This window comes from Macaca thibetana, chromosome 17 (genome assembly GCF_024542745.1).
Source record: "Macaca thibetana thibetana isolate TM-01 chromosome 17, ASM2454274v1, whole genome shotgun sequence".
NCBI lineage: Eukaryota > Metazoa > Chordata > Mammalia > Primates > Cercopithecidae > Macaca > Macaca thibetana.
This window is the reverse complement of record NC_065594.1, coordinates 91,426,503-91,452,684: the sequence shown is the minus strand read 5'-3', so window position 1 is coordinate 91,452,684 and position 26,182 is coordinate 91,426,503. Positions and strand designations below refer to the sequence as shown.

Genomic DNA, 26,182 nt, shown 5'->3' with positions numbered 1-26,182 from the left:
ACTCCAGGCTGCAACACCCTACTTCAGTTTCTCAGGACTCTGCAGTTTTGCCACATTAAACATACGACAGAGCACAATTATAATCACCCACTGCACTTCCATCTCCGTCGCTCCCTGCGTGTGTTGGTGAAGGTGACGGATGTGACCTCGAAGCTGCCGTGACTTTCCAGGACCTTTTGGGTGGTGATTTTTTTCCTTTGTCATTTAGTAGTGTCCAGAGGTTTTTAGAGGTGAAGGTAAAAAGTGCATTGACAGCCGTGGCACATCTCTGCTGAGATGACTGTCTTGTGAACCTTCTGCTTGGCACCTAATGCAGGAATGAGCCATCTAGGGACTCAACAAGTCAAAAACAACCAACTGTTCAATCCTGGAGTTTATTTATGTGGGGCAGCCAACTTTGCTTCTAGTACCTGCTAGAATCTATGTTTGTCAATGATTTCAAATGCTTTTGTAGGTTCAGTCAATTCAGGGCACTGGATAAAGAGAGGCATTTAATTTTCTTGTAGTTGGGATGTGAAGAAAAGCAAATATTGGCTGTACTGGTAGCTGCCATGTGAACCTGAATTGTCAAGCTTGTTTGCCTGGGAGACAAGTGTAGTGCTTATTAGGTCACACAGTTTGAGCCTCCCTTTTCCATGAAAAATTTACGTTGAGAATACCTAGAATAAGTATATATGCTGTCGCCATTCTTGAATATTTGTATGGAGAACAGCAGGGAAACCTAAGTCTTATTCTTTTAAAAAACTATTTGATAATAAGTCTCAGTGACCATCCATCAACCTCTTTGTGTGTGTGTGTGTGTGTGTGTGTGTGTGTGTGTGTGTGTGTGTGTGTGATAGTGTCTCACTCTGTCACCCAGGCTGGAGTGCAGTGGCACAACCCGGGCTCACTGCAACCTCCATCTCCGGGGTTCCAGCAATCCTCCAGACTCAGCCTCCTGAGTAGCTGAGATTACAGGCATGCACCATCACATCTGGCTAATTTTTTTTGCACTTTTAGGAGAAACAGGGTTTCACCATCTTGGTCAGGCTGTCATCAACCTCTTTTTACTCTTTCTAGTCATGTCTCCTGGTCATAGTGAGACCAGCACAGGGAAGCCCCAGGCTATGTGCCAGGGCACCTGTGTTTCTCTCCAGGTACATTTGGCCAGCTGGTCTGCAAATAACTGTTACGCAGACTGGGTCAGGACATTGGGGCTGAATTGCTGCCTTGCATAGCAGTGACACTATGCAGTCCACAGCTGGGAAAAATGATCGGATTCCTTTAAACTTTTTCTTAATTCAACCTGTGGAGGCTCTTTTAATAGAAAAAGAAGGTGTTTCTCTTCTGACAATTCTTATGCTTAACTTTTACTTAGCTTGGGTACTAGTTGGCCATTGATATAAGCTGCTTCAAAAGTGCCCATAGCTCCCATATCTTGAGTGTTTGCTATGTGAAGGCCCTGTGCTACGTTCATCAGGTGCGTCTCCTTGGTTCCTCTCAACAGCTCTGTGACACAGGTACAGTTGTATCCCCTCTTATCACGAGAAAAACAAGATGTAGGGTGGTTAAGTAACCTGCCTAAGGCCACAAGACCAGGAAACGCAAGAACTGGAATTCCAGGCTGCATCATGGAATATAACATTGACTCTTCTGTGGCACAAACTGTTTTGCAAAGGTGCTGCTATACTTACTTATTTTTCTCTTTAATTTGATCATAAGTCCTATACATGTAGTTTTCACATACATACTATATAGATAGGTGATTTAATTAATGAATAAATTGGTTAAATCCCCAAATGACCCTATTTGACCTGCTATTGAATCGGTTTCTTTCCTATGTAAATAAAAATATAATTAAAGATTATAAAACTAGTTTCGGTTTCATCACAGAGTAGTAGTGTGAACACGAGTAGGAATGTGAGAGTGTGTGACTTCGCCTTAGCATACTTAGTATCTGCAGACCATTGAGAGTGAACATCATTCATCATCCTTCTCAATTCAAGATGGAGGAAACAATTACCATGATTACGGAAGCCAGTAGGTATCTATAGAATGATTAAAACTCAACAAGCTAAGAATAAATCAAAGCCCACTGTGGCATTGGGTATTTTCGTCTACATTTGTTTTTAAAACAGGCTAACCCAGAAGTGAGCTTGGGCTCTAGAAGATAATAATACATGTCTATTGCAGTGGGCTCAACTTAATTACTCTATCCTGGAGGCATTTGGCTCTGTGAGATCTGAGAGGAGAAACAGTCAAGAGTTGAGTTATTCACTGAGAATGCTTTGCCTCCAGCATTCTAACCTTGGGACAAAATTCAAGGGAATACACAGTTATCATGAATGCCAAGCAAGATAATCCTAGAAGCATTAATACTTTCTAGTATTGTTTTTAGCCTCCTGGAATTGTGTCCTTAAGTAGCTTTATAGAGAGCATCACAGTGAGACACAATCCTGAGGCACAGATATTATCCCAAACTGGCGACCACCAAAGAACAGAGTAGTAGAAGATTCCAGAGGCAGCATGTATTTTAATGGGAAGCATATCAGGCTCAGATGAACGAACATGTAATGCTCCCTATGGGTTTTGGACTAAATGCAGGCTTAATAATTACTCTAATAGCTTCTGTTGTGATTCTACCTTTGCATCTACATCAAACAAACATATAGCAAGTATCACACTTGCATTTAATCCACTGGTTCTAGAAAAACTAACTCTTATGATTTCCTTTTTATATGCTTTCATTTGTCAAACAAGGCTAGAGATAAAAATTTTCATATTTAGTGATAAATATATATTTAGCACCTAATAATGCAATTTTCTTCTACACAGAATTTTAGTGCACTGACTATTCTGGAAGCCACAGCAATGCTGTCTGCCTTGAAGTTTATAATATAACCCATGAATCCCACAGGTAACAGTGATGAGAAATTTCCCATAATTCAGCACTCCTTTTGTCTCACGCATGAAGTCATGACAGCTGCCTTGTGATCTGGCACACTTTCAGATATTTTTTTGGAAAAATAAGCTTGCTCTTAACTAGGGCTGCAAAATGAGGGACATATGTATGTATGAGTACAAACCAAAAGATTAGAGACGCTGATCCTCCCCTGCCCCACAACCATCTCTTCCATTTGCTCTGCCACTATGTCTAAAATGGCTGCCATGGTGTCTAAAATGGCCCCCATAGCTTACTAGCTGTATGACAGGCTACTCTTCCAAGCCAAGTTTCTTCATCAGTAACCAAGAGTAATAGCAATACCTCCTTCAGAGTGTTGTGGTGGGAATTAAAAGACAGAATATGGCACTTCCCAAACTTGCTAAATTGCTGCAAATAACAAAGATGCTTTTGAAAAAAAATATTTTACAGCTCTTCCATAAAGATTTCAACTCAGAGAGTCTTAGTGCAGAAAGGGTGAGAACCTGTATGTTTAGCAAGCAATACAGAACAATTCTAGGACATAAGAGAGAAGTAAAGTGTTCCCCTCAGTAAATTCTCAATAGATAGAGTTAGGAGTCTCCTCAAATGACATACACGTGGCCTACTAGTCCCAGTGGGAGCTAGATAACCCAGCCATTCATCTCTTCATCTACTAGTAGGGAATATATCCCTGAGGGAATAAACTCAAGTTAGGTTAAATTTTTTTTTTTCAACATTATTTTTTCCCTTAGATCCCTAACTTTCACCATATATAAAAATGAGCTCAAAATGGATTAAAGACTTAAATGTAAGATCTAAAACTATAAAACTGCAAGAGAAAATACAGGCGAAGGAAAATGCTTCAACATCCTTTTTCATTTAATTTTTTTTTGACATACAAAGAGCTGTATGTAACTGATGCATAAAAATTGATGAGATTAGAGATAGGTATAAACCTGGGAAACTATGACCACAATCCATGCCATAAACCATCCAGTACCTCCTAAAGTTTTCCCTGACCTTTATTTTTACCATCATCCTTATTATTTTGATAAAAACACTTAACGTAAGATCTATTCTCTTAGCAAATGCTTAAGTATACAATACAGTATCTTTAATTATAGGAACTATACTGTACAGTAGGTCTTTAGAATTTATATTACTGGTATAACTAAAATTTTATACCCTTTAACGAATTCTTCCCCACTTCTCTCACACCAAGCCCCTGGCCACCACCGTGCCACTCTCTGCTTTGATGAATTGGACTCTTTCAGATTTATCATAGAAGTGGTATCATGTTGCAAATGACAGGATTTCCTTCTTTTTAAGGCTAACCAGTATTCCCTTGTGTATACTACATCTTTCTCATTAATTTTTCCGTTGATGGGCATTTAGGTTGTTTCCATGGCTTTGCCATTGTGAATAAAGCTGCTATGAGCATGCGGGTGCAGATACCTCTTTGAGGTGCTTATTTCAATTCCTTTGAATTTATACCCAGAAGTGGGATTGCTGGATCGTATGGTATTTCTATTTTTAAATGTTGGAAGAGCCTCCATACTGTTTTCTATAATGGCTGTACTAATTTACATCCTACCAGCAGTGCACAAGGCTCCCTTTCCCCCACATCCTCACCAACACTTGCTACCTTTTGACTTTTTTTTCTCTTTTTGAGATGGAGTCTTGCTGTGTTGCCCAGGCTGGAGTATAGTGGTGCGATCTCAGCTCACTGCAACCTCCTGGGGTCAAGTGATTATCCTGACTCAGCCTCCTGAGTAACTGGGATTATAGGCATCTACCATCTGGTCTGGCTAATTTTTGTATTTTTGTAGAGATAAGGTTTCACCATATTGACCAGGCTGGTCTTCACCTCCTGACCTCAGGTGATCCGCCCACCTTGGCCTTCCAAAGTGCTGGGATTACAGGTGTGAGCCACTGCACATGGTTACCTTTTATCTTTTTAATATTAGCTGTTCTAACAGGTGTGACATGATATCTCATTGCATTTTTTAATAAAAATTGTATATATTTAAAATGTACAAAGTGAAGTTTTGATATACATATACATTATAAAATAATTTCTACATGAAACTCTTAGTTGATTTTTCTATTGCCTTTCTATCTCTATGTCATTTACTTCTGGTCTAATCTTTATTATTTTCTTCCTTCTGCTGAATTTGGGCTTCGTTTATTCTTCTTTTTCTGGTTCCTTGGGATGTAATGTTAGGTTGTTTATTTGGGGTGTTCCTTTTTTATGTGAACATTTATTGCTATAAACTTTCCTCTTAGAAATGCTTTTGCTGCATCCCGTGAGTTTTGTGATGGTGTGGCTAGGTTAAGTTTCGATGAAGGAAAGGTGCTAGGAGATTTCAGATAATGGGGCTGCCAGTGAAGGAAGGAAGGTAAAACAAGATGGGGATGTGGCGGCCCTGGAAGTGTCAGGTGGGTCCTGATCGCGAGTTGCTGCCAGAGGGCAGGCAGACCCTTCCCTGAGAGGCGGGATGTGCTGTGGGCAAGCCTCACTCACTTCCTGAATTCTACCACTTGGAGCCAGGCCTGTATGGGCACCTGCCCTCTACCCCCACAGCAGTGATTCTCAGCTTGGATGCGGGTTAGAAGCCCCTGGGAAGGGCTCTGGCTTCCTGGGTGAGGCCAGCCCTGTGTCTGAGACTGCTGGAAAGCTGCCTTGAGGATTCCCTGGGGTAGGGAATCCCAGCTCGAGCATCTACACTGGATGCAGAGACTTTGAAGTCACTGACCAAGTTTTCAAGCTCTGCCCTGTTCTCTGGTTGACTTGGGGTCTGTGTGGCTGCGGTTGCCTCATTCCTACTTCTATCCAATTGTCCTTTTCTACTGAGACCACACACAAAGCCGATTCCCTTGGTCAGAAATAGAGCGAGCGTACCAGTTCATTTCCGAGGAAATGTGGCAAAAAACCACCAGATATTTTATGATAAAGCAGAAGGCCGGATCCGCACTCGCTGCCAGCCAGCGTCCAGGACAAGCCCTGGGCTCCACCCACTTTGCTTGGGGCTACTCAGAGGTGCTGGAGAGCCTACAATGTGGCGGTTCTTCCCGGTACCTTTGTTTGTGAAATTCATCATTTATGTATGAAATGTTTTCTGCATTTTTACAGGCTGAATTGTGTGTCCCCCCAAAATGAGTGAGTGTAACCACATTCCTTAGCGGAAATCAGTCTTCACAGATGTAATTAGTTAAGATGAGGTCACAGTGGAGTAGGTGGTCCGAATCCCATAAGACCATGTCCTTATGGAGGGTAAAAATCTGGACCCACACATCACACAGGGAGAATGCCAGGAGAAGACCAAGGCTGAAGCTGCAATAATGCATGGGCCAGGCAATGAGAATGCTTACGGTTGCAGCAAACCATAGAAGCGGGAGAGAGGCTGGGACCAAGTCCCCCACAGCCTCAAGAGGAGCCAGCTCTGCCCACACCTGGACCTCAGGCTGCAGCCTCCGGAGCTGAGAGGGGACCCATTTCTGCTGTTCAAGCCTCCTGGGCTGTGGCACTTTGTTAACGGCAGCCCCAGGACACAAATACTGGCTCCTACCCACAGTCTGTCCTTCTCTCTTTTTTTGTCCAAATCTTTCCTCTTTGGCCGAAAGAAAAGAGTAGAGAGATGGATGCTGTAGATCCACACACGGATGAGCTTGACTGGATTAGGTTAAAAGTAACATGGTCTATGAGATATTTTTTGATACGAATACGAAGAGAAAAAATGAGTCTGAAGTTGGAGTTGTTGATTCTGAGTCCATGCAGGAGTAGTGAGCGGACCACAGTAGAAACAGCAGAAGAAAAGCTCAGCAGGGTGGGACGGCATGCGGAGGAGCGGCACTTAGACCTGCTGGGCACGTGTGTCCATGTGTGCACGTGTGTGCCTCATGGACTCTACATCTGTGACTGTGCAACTCGGCACATGCAAGTCTGTCCCCCAGCACCACCGTGAAACCTTAGCCATGCCCAGGAACAAGCTGCTACTGTGACCTCATTTTACCAGTGAGCAAAACAGCAGAGACGCTGAGTGCCTTGGCCCAGGTACCACAAGCAGAATTCTGTGGTAGAAGAAATCTGAGTAAGGAAGAGGCTCAGTTATTTCTTCTCTTGTCATGAGCCTGGGGAGGCAGCGAGGGCTCTGGGGCTCAACATCAGCCTCATCTCCTGGGCAGTAAGAACCGGAGCTCAGGGACCTGACCTGACAGCTGGCTCCGGGCTGGACTCAGGCCACCTTCCCCACCAGGCTCTTGTGGAGTGATTGGGGACATCTCTGCTGCCCTGGGTGCCTCTGTGCACCTGGAGAAGCCTCACTTTTGAGGCTGGGTGGAAAACAGAGAACACACACCCATCCAGGAGATAGCTAAGTGAGGATTCTGTAGATGAATGGCTAAGCCTTGCTCAGATAGCCGCCCGTTCATGCTTCTCTCCCGTTATCCTGGTCCCCTCTCCATCCCTGTTCTCAGCATCACGGCAGCTGGATCTGGCCCCTTGTCCTCTAATGCTTCTTTGGAGTATTTATCCACACGCCCCTGAGTATTCCATCTTAACAGCAACCTACATTAACCTCCATGGAACACCCTGGAGTCAGCAAGTTCTTTAGAGTCAAAACCGAGGGTCAGGAGGGCCCTGGATATCTCTGCTCTCCTTCTTTCCCTTCCCCTCCCCTCCTACCCCCTGCTGTCATAGACGGTCTCTAGGTTGTGATCCTGGGATTGGGATCCTGGTCCGGAGTAGAGTATCAAATTACACATCTATACTGTCAGCATTTTAATGTAAAACATATACATATTTTGCTGTAAGTCCAATGTCTTTTGACGGGTTCTTTCTGTCTCCCATGCTGGAGTACAGTAGTGTGATTATAGCTCACTGCAGCTTCGAACTCCTGGACTCAAGTGATTTTCCCACATCAGCCTCCCTAGTAGCTGGGACTACAAACATACCACCGTGTCTGGCTAATTAAAAATGGATTTGTATTGTAATCCCAGCACTTTGGGAGGCTGAGGCAGGCAGATCACTAGGTCAGGAGATCGAGACCATCCTTGCTAACATGGTGAAACCCCGTCTCTACTAAAAATACAAAAAATTAGTTGGGCACGGTGGCAGGTGCCTGTAGTCCCAACTACTTGGGAGGCTGAGTCAGGAGAATGGCGTGAAGCCGGGTGGCGGAGCTTGCAGTGAGCTGAGATCATGCCACTGCAGTCTGGCCTGGGCGAAAGAGCGAGAATCCGTCTCAAAAAAAAAAAAAAAAAAAAAAAAAGATTTGTAGACATGAGGCCTCATTTTGTTGACCAGACTGGTATCGAAATGGCCTGAAATGATCCTCTTGCTTCAGCCTCTCAAGGCCAAAGTCTTTTATTTGAGTTTTGGGCTGCTGACTGGCTTATGGGGTCTTCTTTCTTGCGTAAACACCACCTATCTAAGATGCATCTTCTAAGGCTCCTCGAAGTGAAACCATGTACTAAAACCGTGTGTGAAACAATCTGAATGTTGTCTTAGGCTTCAATGATTTTCCTCAATAATTTACACTCGTCTCACCCATAGGTAATTCTATATTTTTAAAAGCAATTTGATTTTATCTGGTCGTTCCAAAATACCCAATTTAATTTTCACAGAAAAAAAAAAAATTCATTCTTTTTGTTGCTGTTGCATTCATATTTCAGTGGCTTATGTAATATTTAAATTACAAAATTACAACAGTGATTGCAAATAGTACTAAAAAAAAGCATTGGGGCAAATAGCAAATCCATGTGGTAGGAGAGAAGTGTGTGTGTGAGCCTTGCTGATGGGGTTCAGAGGCCTTTTCCGGCGGGTTGGTGGAGATGGGGTGGCTGTGGAAGGCCCGCCCTGGCTGCTGCTATCCTCGGCCACTGTGTCTCTCTTTCCTTGGTGTCTACACTGTGCCTTGGGGTCTGGACTCCCCTGCCACGCCTCCCGTTCTAAGGTGGCAGCTGGCAGGACTGTTGGCTACCTTCTCCTCAGGGCCATCGAAAACGTAAAACGTCACTGGAACAGTTTGGGTGTTTCTTGGCTTCATTCATCTCTTATTCATCCAGTCCCTCAATGAATATTAACGCTTGGCCAGAGTCAGCTGATTTTAATTCCGGCTGCAAATTATGCTGCCAAGAATTCTCTCCAAGACCAAGCAAGCTCTTTGCTATGTACCATTTTTTTGGGGAAAGAACCCGTGTCTTCACCAGAGTTCCATATATTTGAATAGGTGGGAACTGCTGTAATCGAACTGGCAGGAATGAACGAACAGGTCCCCAAATCGAGACTGAAATGAAGTCTAAGAAGCTGTCCCCATGGTCCGCAAACCCACAGGTGGCAGCCACTGACCGCCGTGCATCCCGTAATCTGGAGCTCATGCTGGCGGCTCTCACACAGGCCCAGACTGCCTTCTTCCTTTCTATTTTACTGGGATAAAATATGTAGAACACAAAATTTTCCGTTTTAGCCATTTTCAGCGTACAGTTCAGCAGCATTAATCACACTCACAATTTGGTACAAACATCAGCAGTATCTGTTGCCAAAACTTTTCCATCACCCCAGAGGAAAACTCTGTGACCACTAAACAAGTAGCCCCCAGACCCCACCCTCTCCTTCTCAGCTTTGAGTTTTGGTGGGCCAGCATAGGTGTGCCTTTTTACACATCTCGATTTCACCACATATTTAACTAAGAAATAAATACTTCTGCTTTCGGGTGAGTGAACACCAAAACACAATCACTTTACATGTGGGGCTCGCATTACACAACAGACGAGTTCGTGAAGGTAATCGACTTCGATTCTTTGAAATCCAATAAGGTTATAAATGATCTGGTAAAAATGGAGTGAGGGTAACAGAGAAAATAGTTCATAGTTTGAGAAATTTCATGTGTTCTGCAAATTTACATTTTACACCTGGGATTTTTTCCTAAAGCAAGATTTATAGATCATTCCAAAACTTTTGTATCCAGGAAAAATCATGATAATTTTCCTTATGTATAAAAACACTATGTTTTGTAACCCATAAACACCTTTGGCCAATTTTAGCCAAATAAAATATATTATCACCCTAAATTCTATGTCAAGAGCCTTCCTCAGATCATACCTGCCCTTTGTGTTGGCTCCTCACTGTTCAGAACTGACGTATTTTGGGTTGGAGAAAGTTCTCGTCCTTGACAAATATTAGAAATCTGAGCATATCAAATAAATGCCAATAAAAAAATTACATGTTTCTGGATTTGTGCTAGCAGTTATCAAAACAGTAACAGCAGTGATACACGTTTTAGAGATTGAACACTAGGAACTTTTAAGACATTCATTATATGCCAGTCTCAGTAAGCGACGTCTAATAAATGCAAACATCTTTAAAAGCAAATAAATACTTTTAAAAGGATAATTTCTTTCAGCCTGCACACTGATTTTTCCAAAACATTTCTTAAAAAAAAAGAAAGAAATCTCATTTCAAGACGTATGTATTCCATCAGACTTGGAGAAGGAAAGAGATTCCCAGGTCCTTATCATGCGGAAGACACCACAGCGACCATAATCCTAAAAGCACACAGGGCAACAACGGTTCAGTCTGGAGGCGCCAAGCAATGGTTCGGAGGCTGGGAGCAGAAAGTGTGTTTCCAGAACATAATCCGGCGGATACACTGTGTTCTTTGCAAAAGGTTGCGAGGCCTTGGCCTAATAAGCATAATCTCATTACACTGCAAATAAAAGTTTCCTATTTATCTCCAGATTTCAAATGAATCTAATAAGGCTTATGATACAGTCACCCAATACCCTAATCATATTTCTGCCTATCTAAAAGCAATCAGTAATTGTGTTACAGCAGAACGTGCTGACAATACCTCTGACACAGAAAGGAGAATGAGAGCCCAGCTGTACTAATTAAATTAAATGCTAGGCTGATGGAATACATTTGCTGAAGCCGGGAGAGTATGGGTGCAGAATTAATAAGCATTACAGCCTAGAGCGGGAGATGATATCATAATGGATGCAGGGTTTTGATGTTGAGAGCCTCATTCAGATTCAATGTACCATAATGTACAGATCTGACAGCTGCTTAGAGAGGTGCAGAGCCTTGGACAAATTGCCCAGGAACTTTCTGGTTTCTGGGCTCCTCGGTGAGGAACATCATATTTTGCATCGCCCTTGCAGCCTAAAACCCACCCAGGCCGCGCCCCGGGGCGGCCGCTGTCCCCTCCGAGGTGAGCTCCTCCCCAGCGAGCTCCGTCCTTCCCCCACCTTCGCTTCTCCGGCTCCGAAACGCTCCTGTCCGTTTGGAAAAAGATGGGTACTGAGGCAGCCCAACAGGCCAGGAAAAGATCCCTGCAGGATTATCTTCTACAAAGCTTTTTCCTGATTTTTCTAAAAAAACTAAACCCAGGGCCTGCGGGATCCAGCCACGCAGGGGGCCGCTGGGCTGGGGCCGGGCCGCTCCGGAGGTGGCTGCGAACCCCCAGCGAGCCCCCAGCGAGCCCCCAGCGAGCTCCCGGCACCGCGGCCGCCCCGCCCCCGCCCGCTCAGCCGCGTCGGTGCCAGCGCAGCGCGATCCCTGCTCATCAATCAGCCGCGCTATCTCGCCGGCTGCAGAGCTGAAGCCGCGGGGCCGGCCCGGCCAGCCAGGGCTCATTATCACGGGAATTTTGACAGGATATTAAATTTACTAATCCTGAACTTTCCGGACTGACCCTCACGGGAGCAGACAATGCTGCTGTCTGCTGGGGAAGCACTTTCTCCGTTTCCTTTCTTCCTTCACCGACCCCCCCGGGGCCCTCCTGCCTGGGGTCCCTCTGGGAACAAGCCTCCCCCGCCCGGGCCTCCAGCCCCCCTGGAGCACGGGCGCTGCCAGACCCCTCCTCCCTGCAGGCGCCCACAGAGCGGCGGCCACAGACCCCCTCCGAGGACCCAGAGATCCGGCCAGGCGCGGCCCGGATGAGCTGCGGTCACTGACGGGCTTGGGGGGCAAACGGGCTGAAATGCGGCAGTTCCAGGGGTCCGACCTCCATGCAAACAAGCCGTTACGGAGACACACGCCAGCACACTTGTCACAGATCACACCCCATCCTGCATGCAGGTGCACACGCACCCCACACAGGCACGCTCCCTCCGCATGCACACAGGTGCACACCTACTCTACACACGTGTACACAACACCACATCTGTGTAGACACACTAACATGCCTACCCACATACATGTACATGACACCCACCTCTGTGTACACACACGTGCATGCACACCCACATACATGTACGACACCCACATCTGTACACACACGTGCATGCATACCCACACATGTACACATGTGCACACACATACGCTACACATGTGTACATGACACCTACATCTTGTGTACACACTGGCATGCATACCCACAATGTACATGACACTCACATCCATGTACACTCACACATACCCACACACATGTACATGACACCGTCTATGTACATTATACCAGCACACGCATACACGACACCCACATCTGTGCACACACTTGCATGCATACTCGCACACATGTAGACATGTGCACACACACTACACACGTGTACACAACACCCACATCTGTGTATGCTCACATGCATACCCACACATGTACTCATGTGCACACACATACCCCACAATCTGTGTACACACCCCCCCACACACGTACATGACACCATCTGTGTACACACAGGTACACATACCCCCACACGTGTACACGTGCAGTCATAGTCTACATGCATGTACACACACGCACATACCTGCACACATGTACATGACACCCACATCTGTGTACACACTCGCATGCATAACTGCACACATGTACACAACACCCACATCTATGTATGCACACATGCATATCTGCACACTTGTACACATGTGCACACACACTACACACGTGTACATGACATTCACATCTGTGTACATACTCTTGCACACATACCTGCACATACCCACACACATGTACAAGACACCTACTTCTGTGTACGTACTCACACACACCTGCACACATGTACACATGTGCACACACTCATACTTTACACATGCGTATGACACCCACATCTGTATACACACTTTCACGCATACTCACACATGTACATGACACCCACATCTGTGTACACACATGCATACCCACACACGTGTACACATGTGCGCACACATACTTTACACACGTACATGACACCCACATCTATTTACACACACTTTCATGCATACTTCCACACATGTACAAGACACATTTGTGTACACACATTCATGCATACCCACACGTGTACACGTGCGCATACATCCATGAACACTTGTGCACACACCCAGCGCACAAACAGGCGTGCACACGTGTATGCCTCACGCACACAAGCATGCACCGTCGGTCCTGCAGTAGTGTGGTGTCACCTGTGAGTCACCCTGGGAATACGCAGCTCCACAGGCGGCGTCCATCTGTTAAAATTTTGAAAAGACAGCCCACACTGGCTCTGTTGAGAGTGGCTGCCTCTGCGTTCTCGCTACCCCCTCACAAATCAGACACTGCACATATGTTGTGATAGCAACTGTTACTCTTTGTTTATTCCCTCTATAAATAAACTCGGAGCTGCATCAGACCCTGTGAATATTTTTAGAAAGTTTCGGGCATCACAGCGGAATTCAGCATCTTGCCCATTCATAAGCTTTCTGTGCTTCAGAAAAACCAAACACGCGACAGATTCCCACTGACATTCTGCCAGTTTGATCTCTAAATAATTCAGCATTAAAATCTGGTCAGCTCTCCTACCTCCCCGAAAAACTCCTGCAAACACTGTGCCAATTAAGTTGCTGAAAACAGCAGATTTGCACTGATACCATCCAGATAAAGCTGACCATTAAATCGCAATTTAACATCCCCGGGCAGCAGTGGCTGCTGACAGCCTCCAAAGCTTGTAATCTCATTTAACCCCCTCCTGTCAGGAGCAGGCCCGCCCTTTCAGCATAATGCCGCCAAATTAGACCTGACAGGGCAACAAGAGAAAGAAAAACCTCTTTAGCTTAAAAGTCAGGCCACAGTGGGCAACCCTGACCTTCAGTGTCCCCTGCTCAGCCCCCTCGGTTCTCCAGGGACCCCGGAGACATTTACGCAGGGAGAGGAGGAGAGAGATGGACAGAGGGGAGTGGGGTGGGGGCTCCCGGCCACAAGGCACTTGGATTTCCCAGGGGGCAAATTACAGAGAATTTTCCTAGACAATGGAAGAAAATTTCACCTGGGCTTTTTCAAGTCTTTCTTTGGTAATAAAAGATGAACCCTGATGGTTCTGTTCAAACTACTGCGGCTCAATATTTCCCTGTGCCTGTAGTGCCCTCTGACTCCGAAGCCAGGGGATGCCTCTGTTGGAACACAGAGCCCCTCCATGCCGCAGACGCCTGCATTTTAGATGAGGCCATCTTAGCTGGTGGCTGCAGCCTTCAAAGCCATCTCCGTAACTGGCATTTACCAGAGCTCTGTTTTCATAAGGAAATCAGGCTGCCTCCGAGACCCCTGACCACACGCGCTCTCGACACTGTCCTTTCCACCGGCTCCACCGGTTCTGCTGAGAGGGTGAGGTCCCGGCACAGGCGATGGGAGATGATTTTTACAATAGTCAGGAGGATTTCTCCGAATCCAGACGGAGCTACTCTCAGAGAAACGGCTACCCCACATTTCACACCCGACTAACGAGGACAGAGGCAGTTGTCACTAAAATGACTTCCATGTAATTCTAGTTCAAATCAGCCATTAATTTAACAGAGATTCTTTTGCAAACACACACGTTTTGTTTTTTCTCCTGTACAAATAAAAACACTTTCAGGCCAAAAGTTAGAAGGGTGTCACCCGTCAGCTTTGTAGCACATCCCTGGACTTTAAGGAAACCAAAGGCAGTACCACCCTCTAAAATCCTGTCCGTCTCTTCTTCCTCCTCCTCTTTAGTTCTCTCCTTGCCTGAATTTCATAAATAGATTGTGATTGCACAAGTCAAAAACTTCTCAAAGTAGAGCTTAAAAGAGAGAGTCAGAGACAGAGACAGAGAGAGAGAGAGAGAGAAAGAGAGAGAGAGAGAGAGAAAGTCCTCCTCCTGCTGGAGTCACTCCCTCTTTAGGAAGCAGTTCAACAAATGTAAGACGGCCTTTTTAAAAAGGAAAGAAGAGCCAAGCTGCTTGCAGGAACGGAGCCCCAGGCGTCAGCGCAGTCTGCTGCTCACCTTTGCGGTGCCCCAGGCTCCTGTGACTTACCCTCTGGGCTCCCGGAGCCACGCAGCAAGAAGAACTTTCTAGCGCTCCTGGAAACCGCTGCCCTCCGCACCGAGGCTGTGACCTACCGTACAGGCCGACTCTCCGGGGCTACTGACCCACTCAAGTTCTGAAGTCTTCCCCCATTTTTTCCCCTCCTTGACTAAAGTTAGATGAAATGGCTAGCAGAACCCACCTCAATGTTTATTTCGACTTCCCGGGGCTGCAGTGGAGTGAAGTCCTGCCTGCCCACGCTTTTCTGCAATGGAGTGGTTTATTTAATTTGTCAGAATAATGGGAGCGGCTGAATGAGAGACAGAGAATGCAGTGTGGTATAAAAGAAACAAAGGCTAAAAGTACCACTATTTTGATTCCCTTTTTAAAATTACTTCCAAAGTGTGGTATCTATTGTGAAGAATAATGCTGAACAAAGCAGTGTCTTGGCAAGATTCACAGAGCTTATTCACCCACAGCCAGTTCTGCCTGCGCATTCAGAGGTAGAACACACTTATAAATGATGTATTGGAAGGACTATAGCTCCTATTGTGTTCTCAGTGTAAACAAAAAGGCAGACAGGGGCTGAATGGCTTATAGGCAGTGAGGCCACGCTGGAGCCAGCCATCCCCGGTTCTGGAGAGGGAAAACCGAAGTCAGCGGAAGCCCCAGCAGAGTCAGTCTGATGAAAGCTCATCCCCCACTTTCTCCTCTTTGTCCATCAACCCTAGTCAGGGACTGGAAAGGCTTCTAGAAGGTTCTCCTGGGAAGCACTGCCTGGAATACCTCTGCCACCTACGCTCCAGGTGGACGGTGCATCCTAAACCTGATGATTTCTAGAATCTTCCAGTGAGAGGACACTAGTCTCCCCGATAACAGTAGCTTCCACGAGTTTCAGCAAACTTCATGACGGCCTCTGTGCACTGTGCACAGGAGCTGGGGGTGGGTTCCTGCAGTCTCTCAGGCCAGCCCCTCACAGCTGGAGGAAGTTCTGTTGTTACTGAGGCCGGCATGAGACTCTCCCCGGCCCTAGACTGTCATTCTGAGGGTCCCGCAGTGGATCCACCTGGGGCAGCTGGACTCTGCATTCCCCTGCAGGTGGGTAGTGCTTTCTGGTTTAATCTTTCGGGTTCAGAGGCTAAGCATTTTTTTTTTTTTTGAGATGGAGTTTCGCTCTTGTTGCCCAGGCTGGGGTGCAATGGCGCAATCTCGGCTCACTGCAACCTCTGCCTCCTGAGTTCAAGCCATTCTCCTGCCTCAGTCTCCCCAGTAGCTGGGATTACAGGCATGTGCCACCACGCCCGGCTAAGTATTTCTTTCGTGAAACAACTTCACTGCATTTGTGAAAAAAGGGCCCTGCTGTTTATAAACCGTAAACTTCAACTTCCCTTGTCTATTTGATGTAAAAGCACATTTCGAATGTTGGTTTTCTTCTGATAAAATATTTTTAGACACTCTTGCCAACGGGGAGAAACAGTTTAGTTCTTCAACTCTGATTCTTGTCCTGTTGTGGGGACACACAGAGACTGCTGTCTCTCACCCACATGCGTCTGCTCACATTCCTGGGGGAGACCTCAAACCGTCCCCACCCCGTAACAGCATTCCCATGGCTGGGACGGACCATACCTAAAATGGAACTGTTTGCCTGCTTAGGAAATATACTGAAGAAAGATGTGGGGTTTTTTGCTATGTAAGCTGCTGTTTGACTGCACGGAGTGTTTTGGTTACGGGAGGGAAGCGGCCAGCATGCAGCTGTGTCTGTGGACCAGGATATGACACCAGTGCTCCTGGTGACTTGCAAGGATGCACCAAGGCCTCGCTGTGTCCCAAGTGGAGGGTCGCCCAGGCCCCGTGGTGCAGAAGATACCATAGAAGCCCACGTGCTCCTGGTGACTTGCAAGGATGCACCAAGGCCTCGCTGTGTCCCACGTGGAGGCTCGCCCAGGCCCCGTGGTGCAGAAGATACCATAAAAGCCCACGTTTGACCGATGAGCAGAGGCTTCCCGAGGCCACACAGCCTGGCTTAGCAGAGATTGTGAAGCACCTGGCCCTAGCACTGTGACAGCCTGTGTTTACTTTATCTAGACACCTGGCACCACGTTTTAATTTTCCATTCCAACTTAGCAAATTAATATTTCTTACCTTGGGCTGAAAAACCCAACAGCCCATACCTCTAGCAGTGTTTCTGCCACGGCAGCACACGCGGCTCTAATGTTTTAGGGGTCTGTGTACCCTTTGCCCACTAGTGTGCCCCTGCCTGCTGCCAGTGAGTCTCGGCACAACTGAGTGGAGAATGAGGCCACCGGAGTTTCCTCGGCTCGGGACGCGCCTCCCGTCACGTACACATCCCAGAGGACCTTCCTGTGCAGCTCCAGGAAACCACGCCAATTCCATAAAACGTGGACGCAGTCACCTTGCTGCTGAATTTTTGTGACTTAGATTTTGTCATGGGACATTTGTAAAAATCCCTTTTAAAACTATTTGTTTCCCATGACGGAAATAGAAATCAATACCAGTGTATAGATTCTAAAGTTGGGATTCTTCGAACAGCCCTCAAGGCAACATTTTGACACCTTCTGGAGAGTTCTGTGTGTGTAAAGGTTACAAGACTGACATTGCAGTGAAATACTCTAAACATCTACTCCGGAATAAATGAACAAGTGATACAATGTGTTGACACAGTGAGAGTAAACACAATAATACAACCACAGGTCAGGCATGCTGAGCCCTGCGCTCCAGTCCTGGCTGTGCCGGGAACCTGCAGCCAGTCCGAGAGAGTCTCAGCTTCCTCTTTAGAAATGGGGACAGAGTGTTGCCACTCGAAAGAATGAGGGCCGTGTGGTAGAGCTGGATCAGGGGTGTACCATGTTGTACCTGTGTGAGCAACCTCAGGACTCTGCACTTGGAAAGGAGAGCGTGAGCCCCGCCAGGCTAGCACAGAGGCAGCAGGTGCAGTGGTGGCTCACCTCCTCTCTTCCTCAGCCTTCATCCAGGCCTCCTGCGCTGGGGCCACCCCTCTGGTCACTGGCTGTGCAAAGGCTGATGAGGCATCGTCTGCCGCGTGAAGACAGCACATATTTCTAGTACTTGACTGAAGCTTGGACATTTCCAGTGTTTGTAAGAATTGCCGCAATGGCATGCCTATGACTAGAGTGAGGAGTAGATTAAATCCACACCGTTGGTTTTCCCCAGGAGCCCTGGGGCCTCAGGGGCCATCCGGCTCAACCGAGTCACTCCACAGACGCAGAGACTGAGCCTCAGGAGAGTGTGGGCTGCGGGGGCACAGGCGCAGCGGAACCCAGCGGGAGTATCAGAAGTCCATTGGTCTAACACGCCCATCTCACAGAGGGAGAAGCTGAGACCCGAAGAAATCTGAGTGCTCAAGATTAGCTAGCAGGTAATCTGAGGACTAGGTCTCAGATCTCCTAGGCCACCCAGGTACTTCAAATATTTTTAAACACAGTGGTCTGTGAAGAGCGGTAGTAAAAGATACGGATATAATTAATTTTGGAAAACATTAAACACAGGGGTCTGTGAAGAGCGATTGTAAAAGGTATTAATATAATGACTTTTGGTATAAAGACTTTCCAGTTAACATATGTGATGACAGACACTAGTTTTTCCCCTGGTGCACAGACTCTCAGACAGTGAATGACGTGGCTGACTGTCGTCCAGTTGTCGAGGACCCAGAGGCTCCCCAGTGTGATGGACCTTCCATGTCCGTGTTCTGTTTCACAATGAAGTAGCACGTACCATTTGCTAAGTGGTGTATGCTGCTGGTCACATGCTCAGGGCGTCTCAGCTTCCTCCCCCCAAGTCCTCCCAGCTCGCTTTCCTCAGGCTGCTGATGGCGGAGGAAGCATGTGGGCTAACGGGCAGGCGAGGAAGATGAGGTCGGCTGTTGCATAACCTTCTCACCCTTCAATAGAGGTGTATTCCCTAAGCCACTGGAGTGGCCCACAGAATGCACAGTTTCTACTTTTTCATTACTCGGTAAATCGTTAAGTGGGTCAGTCCAAAATTCTGTGGAGTGAACATTGGCCAGGGGCTAGGAAGTGAGTCTAGATTTCACTCCGGGTCCTGGGCCCCTGGGGGAAGTTATGTTACCTCTCGATCTCCCGATTTGGTAGCTTTGAAATGGCCATGGCGGTTCAGGGACCTCGAGTTAATACAACCTCAACACGCCCACATATTTCCTGGAGACGGGAATGTCCCTGAAATCTGTTTAATCCACAGACACCTTAAAGACAAGTGAGAAATTCGCACTCATTACTCAGGAAGGTTCTCAGGAAGAAAGTTCTGCATAATTCTAGGTAATCCTAGTCTACGCTGAAACGGGAGTCACCCAGGGTTGAAATGCTGTCATTCTGCGTGACCGCCCATCCAGCTACCCCATGTGATCTTCAACATTTAGAGTCTCTGATTCAACAAGTTTACACTAGAGTCCCAAGCAGGCATTGCACGTCAGGAGTCTATCTCACCCTGTGTTTTTCCACATACGTCCAAGAATCTGAATTTTCACAACAAATGCACAGGAAGTGGAATTGAGCTGTCATCACTCTGACTTCAAAAGTCCTTCAAGACCTTAAGGAGCATGATTGTTTCATGCTGTATTTCTTGAATTTTATTTCACATGATTGGGTCCTGATATGTTTTGATTTTCAGACCAGGATTTGTTTCCATAGGAGGAGAAATTCACAAATTCACATGATTAGCAGAGCACTACCTGCTTCGCTGAATCAAACAGCAAACCCGTTTGAAATAATCGAGTCTCCAGTCTTTAATTTTTTCAACTCTTCTCTTTTTTTTTTTTTTTTTTTCCATAAGCTTTAACATTCTTCGCAGCCTTCCCTCCTAACTGCACCATATCAAAAGCTCTCTGTTCTGATCCTCTCCGGCTGCCTCAATTAATCACTTCTTTATTACAGAACTTGGCGTCTTGCCCTCTCCCGCGCCTGCCGGCATTCCCCTTGCTTCCACGAAGCTGGGCTTCTTTTCTCCTTTGCCGTCTACTCCTCCTCATCCTTGGGCCTTCTCAGGTTCTTTCTTCATTAAAAAAATTTCTCCTTTTCATTTTCATTATTTTCCCTCAACCCCCTAAAAATAAATCCATTCTTTCTCTTCCTCACCCTGTTGCTGGCACCGGCTCCATGCTGGTGCCCACAGCCAGGGTGAGCTCCCAGCACCAAAGCTGCAGTGAGAATGCGTCCTGAGGACTGACTGTGATGCTGTGTGTGCATCTCTGAGAACTTTCTCTCAAAAGCCTCCAGAACACGACGCAGAAATGTTGTCACTAGCTCCATGCTATGTAGGAGGAAAAACTGACTTTAGCCTCGCTAGTAACCCATTGAACTGGGAGTCTACTCCCAAGGCAGCCGGAAGGAGGCTTCAGTGACCACTGCCCCGCGCTGCCCCCCAGCGTGGCTCCCGCCTTGCTGATCCGAGTCGGCAGTTTTACCACAGCCTTCCTATGATGGTAGAGAGAGCTCCCCTGGGACCTTCATCCCTGGACCCCAGTGCTACCCGGCCCACCACTCAGGGTCGACCAGATGGCCTGTGACATGCAAACCCCCGCCACCCCCGAGCTTTGGGGTTAGCGTGAATATTGCTCATCACAGAGTGACTACATTGGAGCTATGTCAGATTTATTCATTAGGAACAAGCTTAATTTTCGGCAGAGCAGTTGATGGTTAAAATGGTTAAAATGCTTCATAAAAGGCTTTTAGATGTAAAGCAGTCTGTTCTCACATAAAATAATCGATGTTTTAGGATTTGTATTTTTTCTAAAACTCTATTTTAAACCTGACTTCCCACCTTATTATACAGTAAAGTAAGAAAATTTCTGATACCTATTTATGTAATTGCCTAAAACACAGGCCTTTTTTTAAAAAAATAATAGTTATCCACTCAGTTCAGTGAATATGTACAAAACATATGCAAGCCACCACCACTTCAGCCCAGACTCTATCATGAAATAAAGCTGAGGAACATACTCTAAGCGTCGTAGACCGTAAGATTGGAACACCCAAACATAAATGGTTTGCCTGCTGGTGTGTTTAAGAAAGAAAAAGTGAAATCAGGAAAAGACACTTGCTTTATTGACTTATTTCTGCCTTAACAGGGAGTTGCGGTGTTTTATAGCTCATCCATTGAATGCTGTTATTTCACAGACATTATGAACACATTTTTATTCACTTATTTTGAGACTGGGTCTCACTGTGTTGCCCAGGGTGGAGTGCAGTGGTGTGACCACGGCTCACTACAGCCTCGACCTCATGGGCTCAGTCAGTCCTCCCACCTCAGCCTCCTGAGTAGCTGGGACCACAGGTGCACACCACCATTTTTCTGTATTTCTCTGTATTTTTTGTAGAGATGGGGTCTCACTTTGTTGCCCAGGCTAATCTCAAACTTCTGGGCTCAACAGAGCCTCGCACCTCAGCCTCCCAAAGTGTTAGGATTACAAGCCTGAGCCACCCTGTGTGGCTTAAATATCAAAATGACTGGGTGAGTTCGCTGCTGCATAGGAGGTGGCACTGAGGATGGAGACACGCTACTTCAGGCTTTTATGTTCTTTCTTTCCCTCGGTCCCCTTTCTAGCAGGTAATCGCCGTGTGAGCCACAGAGCAGGGCTGGGCTGGGTACAGAGCAGGGCTGGGCTGGGTGCAGAGCTGGAACCCCATGGGACAGAGCCCGGGCCCCAGAGGCTCCTCAGCCCTTGAAATCCGGCTCCCTCAAATGGAGGTGTGCGGAGACTGTAAAGTCCATGCCAGATTTTGAAGCTTTTTTATGGAAAAAAGAATGTGGTTTTTTTAAACTTTAATTAATAGACTTTATATTTTTATAGTAGTTTAAGGCTCACAGCAAAATTATGGGGAAGGTGCCGTGAGACATCAAGGCAGGGTAAGAAGCCACGTCTGTGCGTTTCTGCTTGCGGTGTGACTTCACCAGCCCAGCTCTGTGCTGATGGGCCGCCTTCCGACGACGCTCAGAGGACAAAGCAAGAGGGTGCACGCCGCCCCTGGGGCTCCTGCTGGAGTCACTGTCTTCTTAAGAGATACGGCCATCATTCTCAGCAAACTAACACAGGAACAGAAAACCAAACACAGCCTGTTCTCATTCGTAAGTGGGAGTTGAACAACGAGAACACATGGACACAGGGAGGGGAACATCACACACAGGCACCTGTCGAGAGGTGGGGGCCAAGGGGAGGGAGAACATTAGGACAAACACCTCATGCATGCAGGGCTCAAAACCTAGATGACGGGCTGATAGGTGGAGAGACCACGCGCAGTGGCTCACGCCTGTAATCCCAGCACTTTGGGAGACCAAGGCGGGCGGATCACCTGAGGTCAGGAGTTCGAGACCAGCCTGCCCAACATGGCGAAACCCCATCTCTACTAAAAATACAAAAAATTAGCTGGGCGTGGTGGCGGGTGCCTGTAATCCCAGCTACGTGGGAGACTGAGGCAGGAGAATTGCTTGAACCCGGGAGGCGGAGGTTGCAGTGAGCCGAGATCACGCCAGTGTACTCTAGTCTGGGTGATAAGAGTGAAACCCTGTCACAAAAAAGAAAAAAAAAAAAGATAGGTTCGGCAAACCACCATGGCACTTGTATACCTACGTAACAAAACTGCACATTCTACACATGTATCCCAGAACTTAAAGTAAAATAAAAAATAAAAATAAAAAAATGGAGATACAGGACCAGGGGTCCTCTCCTTTTCCTGCATGGGGTGACGCCTGACGGGGTGAGTGACTCGGTCTCTGTGATCTGGAACCAGACGCACTCTTGCACCCAAACCCTGACGTGGTTCTGATCACTGCAGCTTCTGAGCCAGCCGGATGGGGTTCTGCCCGTACGGAAGCCCTGCCGCACGTATAGAAGCTGTGGGCGGAAACGCTGTGCCTGAGCTGTCAGGCAGCCTCGCTGCAGTGCTGCTCTCCGGCGGCAGGCCCCGGGCTATGGTCCACAGTAAGACTTCCGAATAAAACTCACTTTGCACTTTGGGAGGCCGAGGCGGGCGAATCATCGAGGTCAGGAGTTCAACACCAGTCTGGCCAACATGGTGAAACCCCGTCTCTAATAAAAATTCAAAAAAATTAGCCGGGTGTGCTGGCCGGCGCCTGTAATCCCAGCTACTGGGAGGCTGAGACAGGAGAATCACTTCAACCCAGGAGGCGGAGGTTGCAGTGAGCCAAGATCGCACCACTGCACTCCAGCCTGGGTGACTGGGCGAGACTCCGTCTCAAAACCAACCAAACAAGACAAAACAAAAAACTAACTTTGCTGGACTGGAACGAATATATTTTTAATATATTGTGTTAAACAAAATATATTATTAAACTGAATTTTACTTATTTCTTATTATCATCTTTTAAAAATAGCTGCTAGAAAATTTAAACTCACACGTGTGGACTTCATTATATTTCTTCCTGACAGCACTGGGCTGGCAACCCCAGGCAACCCCTTAGAAAGACATTGGTGACAGCCAATCGCGGTGGCTCACGCCTGTACTTCCAGCACTTTGGGAGGCCGAGGCAGGTGGATCACCTGAGGCTGGGAGTTCGAGACCAGCCTGGCCAACGTGGCAAAACCCCATCTCTACTAAAAATACAAAAAAATTAGTTGGGCGTGGTGGTATGTGCCTATAGTCCCAGCTGCTTGGGAGGCTGAGGCAGGAGAATTGTTTGAACCCAGGAGGTGGAGGTTGCATTGAGCTGAGATTGTGCCACTGCAGCCTGGACGACAAAGTGAGACTCTGTCTCAAAAAAACAAAAAACAAAAAACAAAGAAGGAGACTAGTGACAGAATCCTAGCACCCAAGCCAGGCAGACAGACCTACAGCCTCCTACCCCCACAAGCCCTGCCCCTGCCCCAAAAGAGAATAAAGCTTTACAGATGATTCTAGAATGGCCCAATTCAGCAGACTGAGGAGAATCACAATAAGACTTTGGTTCAAGTTGTCCTCAATAGGAAGCGAGGTTGGGGTCTTAAAGACAAATTAGATGAGATCGGAGGTTGCTAAACCCTGCCCAGGTGAGCTTGTCGATGAGGATTGCTACCAAAATACGCCCAGGCCTGGACATGTGAGGCCCAAGTGTTTCCTTCCCTGCTCACTCTGGCTGCTGTCCTGCGCTAGTCCTCTGTGATGGGACATGTTTATAGTAGCACAGGACCCACGGCACCGTCCCCCTTGATGTGTTAGCTCAGTGTAGACAAAGAACCCTGCCATCCTCACAGGCTGGTTAGCAGAGCCGGCTGCAGCCCCTGCGACCCCCTGAACATCTCCCGTGGTGCAGCCTCCTGGGGAAGCCTCCTTCTCGCAGGCAGGCAGGACCATCCTGAGCTCTCACTGTGTTACCCCGGAGGAGATGCTGGTCCAGGAACCCATGGAGAGCTCACCACAGGAGTGCACGGGACAAAGACCTAGATCCCTATAGTATGACGGCCGGGGATGCTGCCATGCTCCAAATTCCGAACCTTGTCCAATGACAGCAGGATTTCAGTTCGTATTTCAGCTGTGCCATTTCCAGTAGACCATGCTGTGTGACTGACACCTAATCAGAGTCAAAGCGGCTCAGAAGAGAGGGACTTGCTGCAGCCGGCAAAGGGAGAGTCCGGGGAGTGCCGGGTGGAAGAAGCACTTTGTGGTCTTCAGCCAGGCTGGCCCAGGCCTCACCAGCTTCCTAATGTGCGCCCCTGTCTGTGCATTCTGTGTGTGTATACAAGGAGTGAACCGTTGGGTAAGCACTCCGCTGGGTTTGGACATTGCCTGTCATGGTCACCAGTGTGAACTGTGGAGCCAGACTCCTCCTCCTTCAAGTCATCCCTCTGCTCCTTCACAGCTGTGGGACCTAAATCAAGTCACTTGCCGTCTCTGGCCTCAGTTTCCTCCTCTGTAATGGGAGGTACACCCTCCCACCTAGGGCTGCTGTTAGGCCGGTGGGAGCCAATGTCTGTGAAGATGCAGGGGTGGTGCTGGGCTCGCAGCAGGTGCTAGGGAAACGCGCCACTGGTGCTGACTTCCTGAGGTCCAATCGACTCGGGGCTGAGGGTGCACTGTGGCTCAGACCCAGGAGTCCACGTGAGTGGGGTTTTCACAGAGCAGCAAGCAAGGCCCGTGCCTTGTGTGGAGCCCACTCTGCACGGGGCAATCTTTGGGAGCGTTTTTCTCCTATCGTTTTCCATGTGTCTCCTATTTCCCATGATCACCTAACAGGGTGTGGAAGACATTTCCTTTAGCTCCCTTGCAGGGATGAGAATGATGGCTGTAAAACAACAGCAACAAAGTACACCTCCTAAGTTGAGAAGGCTTATCTGGCATTACACGCCAAAGCCTGTGAATACTGAGTGTTTCCATTTCAGGCCGTATTTTAAGGCCATACAGTTACAGCCAAAGTGACGAGGAGCTGAGAAATGGTGATTTGCCCTGCAGACAGTGTTGAGCAGCATGGCTGAGATTCGTGAGGCTTTAAGTTATTTTCCTGAGTTCAGAATCGGGACTCCTTGTTTCGTGTCTAACTCTACAGCCCTGATTTCCTGGGCTTCTCTGTCCACCCGCTTTGGTGGCATCACGCTCAGGACCAATGTAAGGCATAAACATGTTGTCTTTGATATAGTTATCAAAAGCAGAGTATGTGGTGTGTTGCCAATGACAAACTGAGATTTCGAAAGGAAGATTTAGTGCGTGGTAGCTGGCAGCTAGTCACCCGCCAGCAGGCAGGCGCTCCCGGCTCCCGACAGCCTGTTCTTAAGGCACAGAAACACCTTCTGTTATCAACACACAAGTCAAACAATTCACTCCTCTGCACAGAAATGTGCTGCTCCCCGACATACTTGCTGGACACCCCTAGAGGACAGTGGGGCCTAAGGTGTGTGATTTTGCTATCTCCCTGTGAGTGTCAGTATTTTCTGGCTTGCATGATTGGACTGGGGTGGGGTCTGTCCTGGCGTGAGGGAGCAGCAATGTGCAAGGTAATGTGCACAGTTTCCATTCAGGGCCCGGAAAGATTGAGGTGAATGCGAGGACTGACACGGACGTGGGAGGGCAGCTGGACAGTGGCTCCCT

At 47.4% G+C, this 26,182-nt stretch overlaps 1 protein-coding gene and 1 long non-coding RNA gene across 2 annotated transcripts in view; both read right to left on the bottom strand.

Annotated features, from left to right (window-relative positions):
* LOC126940610 (uncharacterized) overlaps positions 1-15,399 on the bottom strand; it is a 135,440-nt gene extending 120,041 nt beyond the window's left edge. Inside the window, exon 1 of the long non-coding RNA XR_007720826.1 lies at positions 15,316-15,399. This is a non-coding gene — a long non-coding RNA (uncharacterized LOC126940610). The remainder of the gene's footprint in view (positions 1-15,315) is intronic.
* SOX1 (SRY-box transcription factor 1) overlaps positions 1-26,182 on the bottom strand; it is a 569,118-nt gene that overhangs the window by 82,056 nt on the left and 460,880 nt on the right. The window lies entirely within an intron of this gene.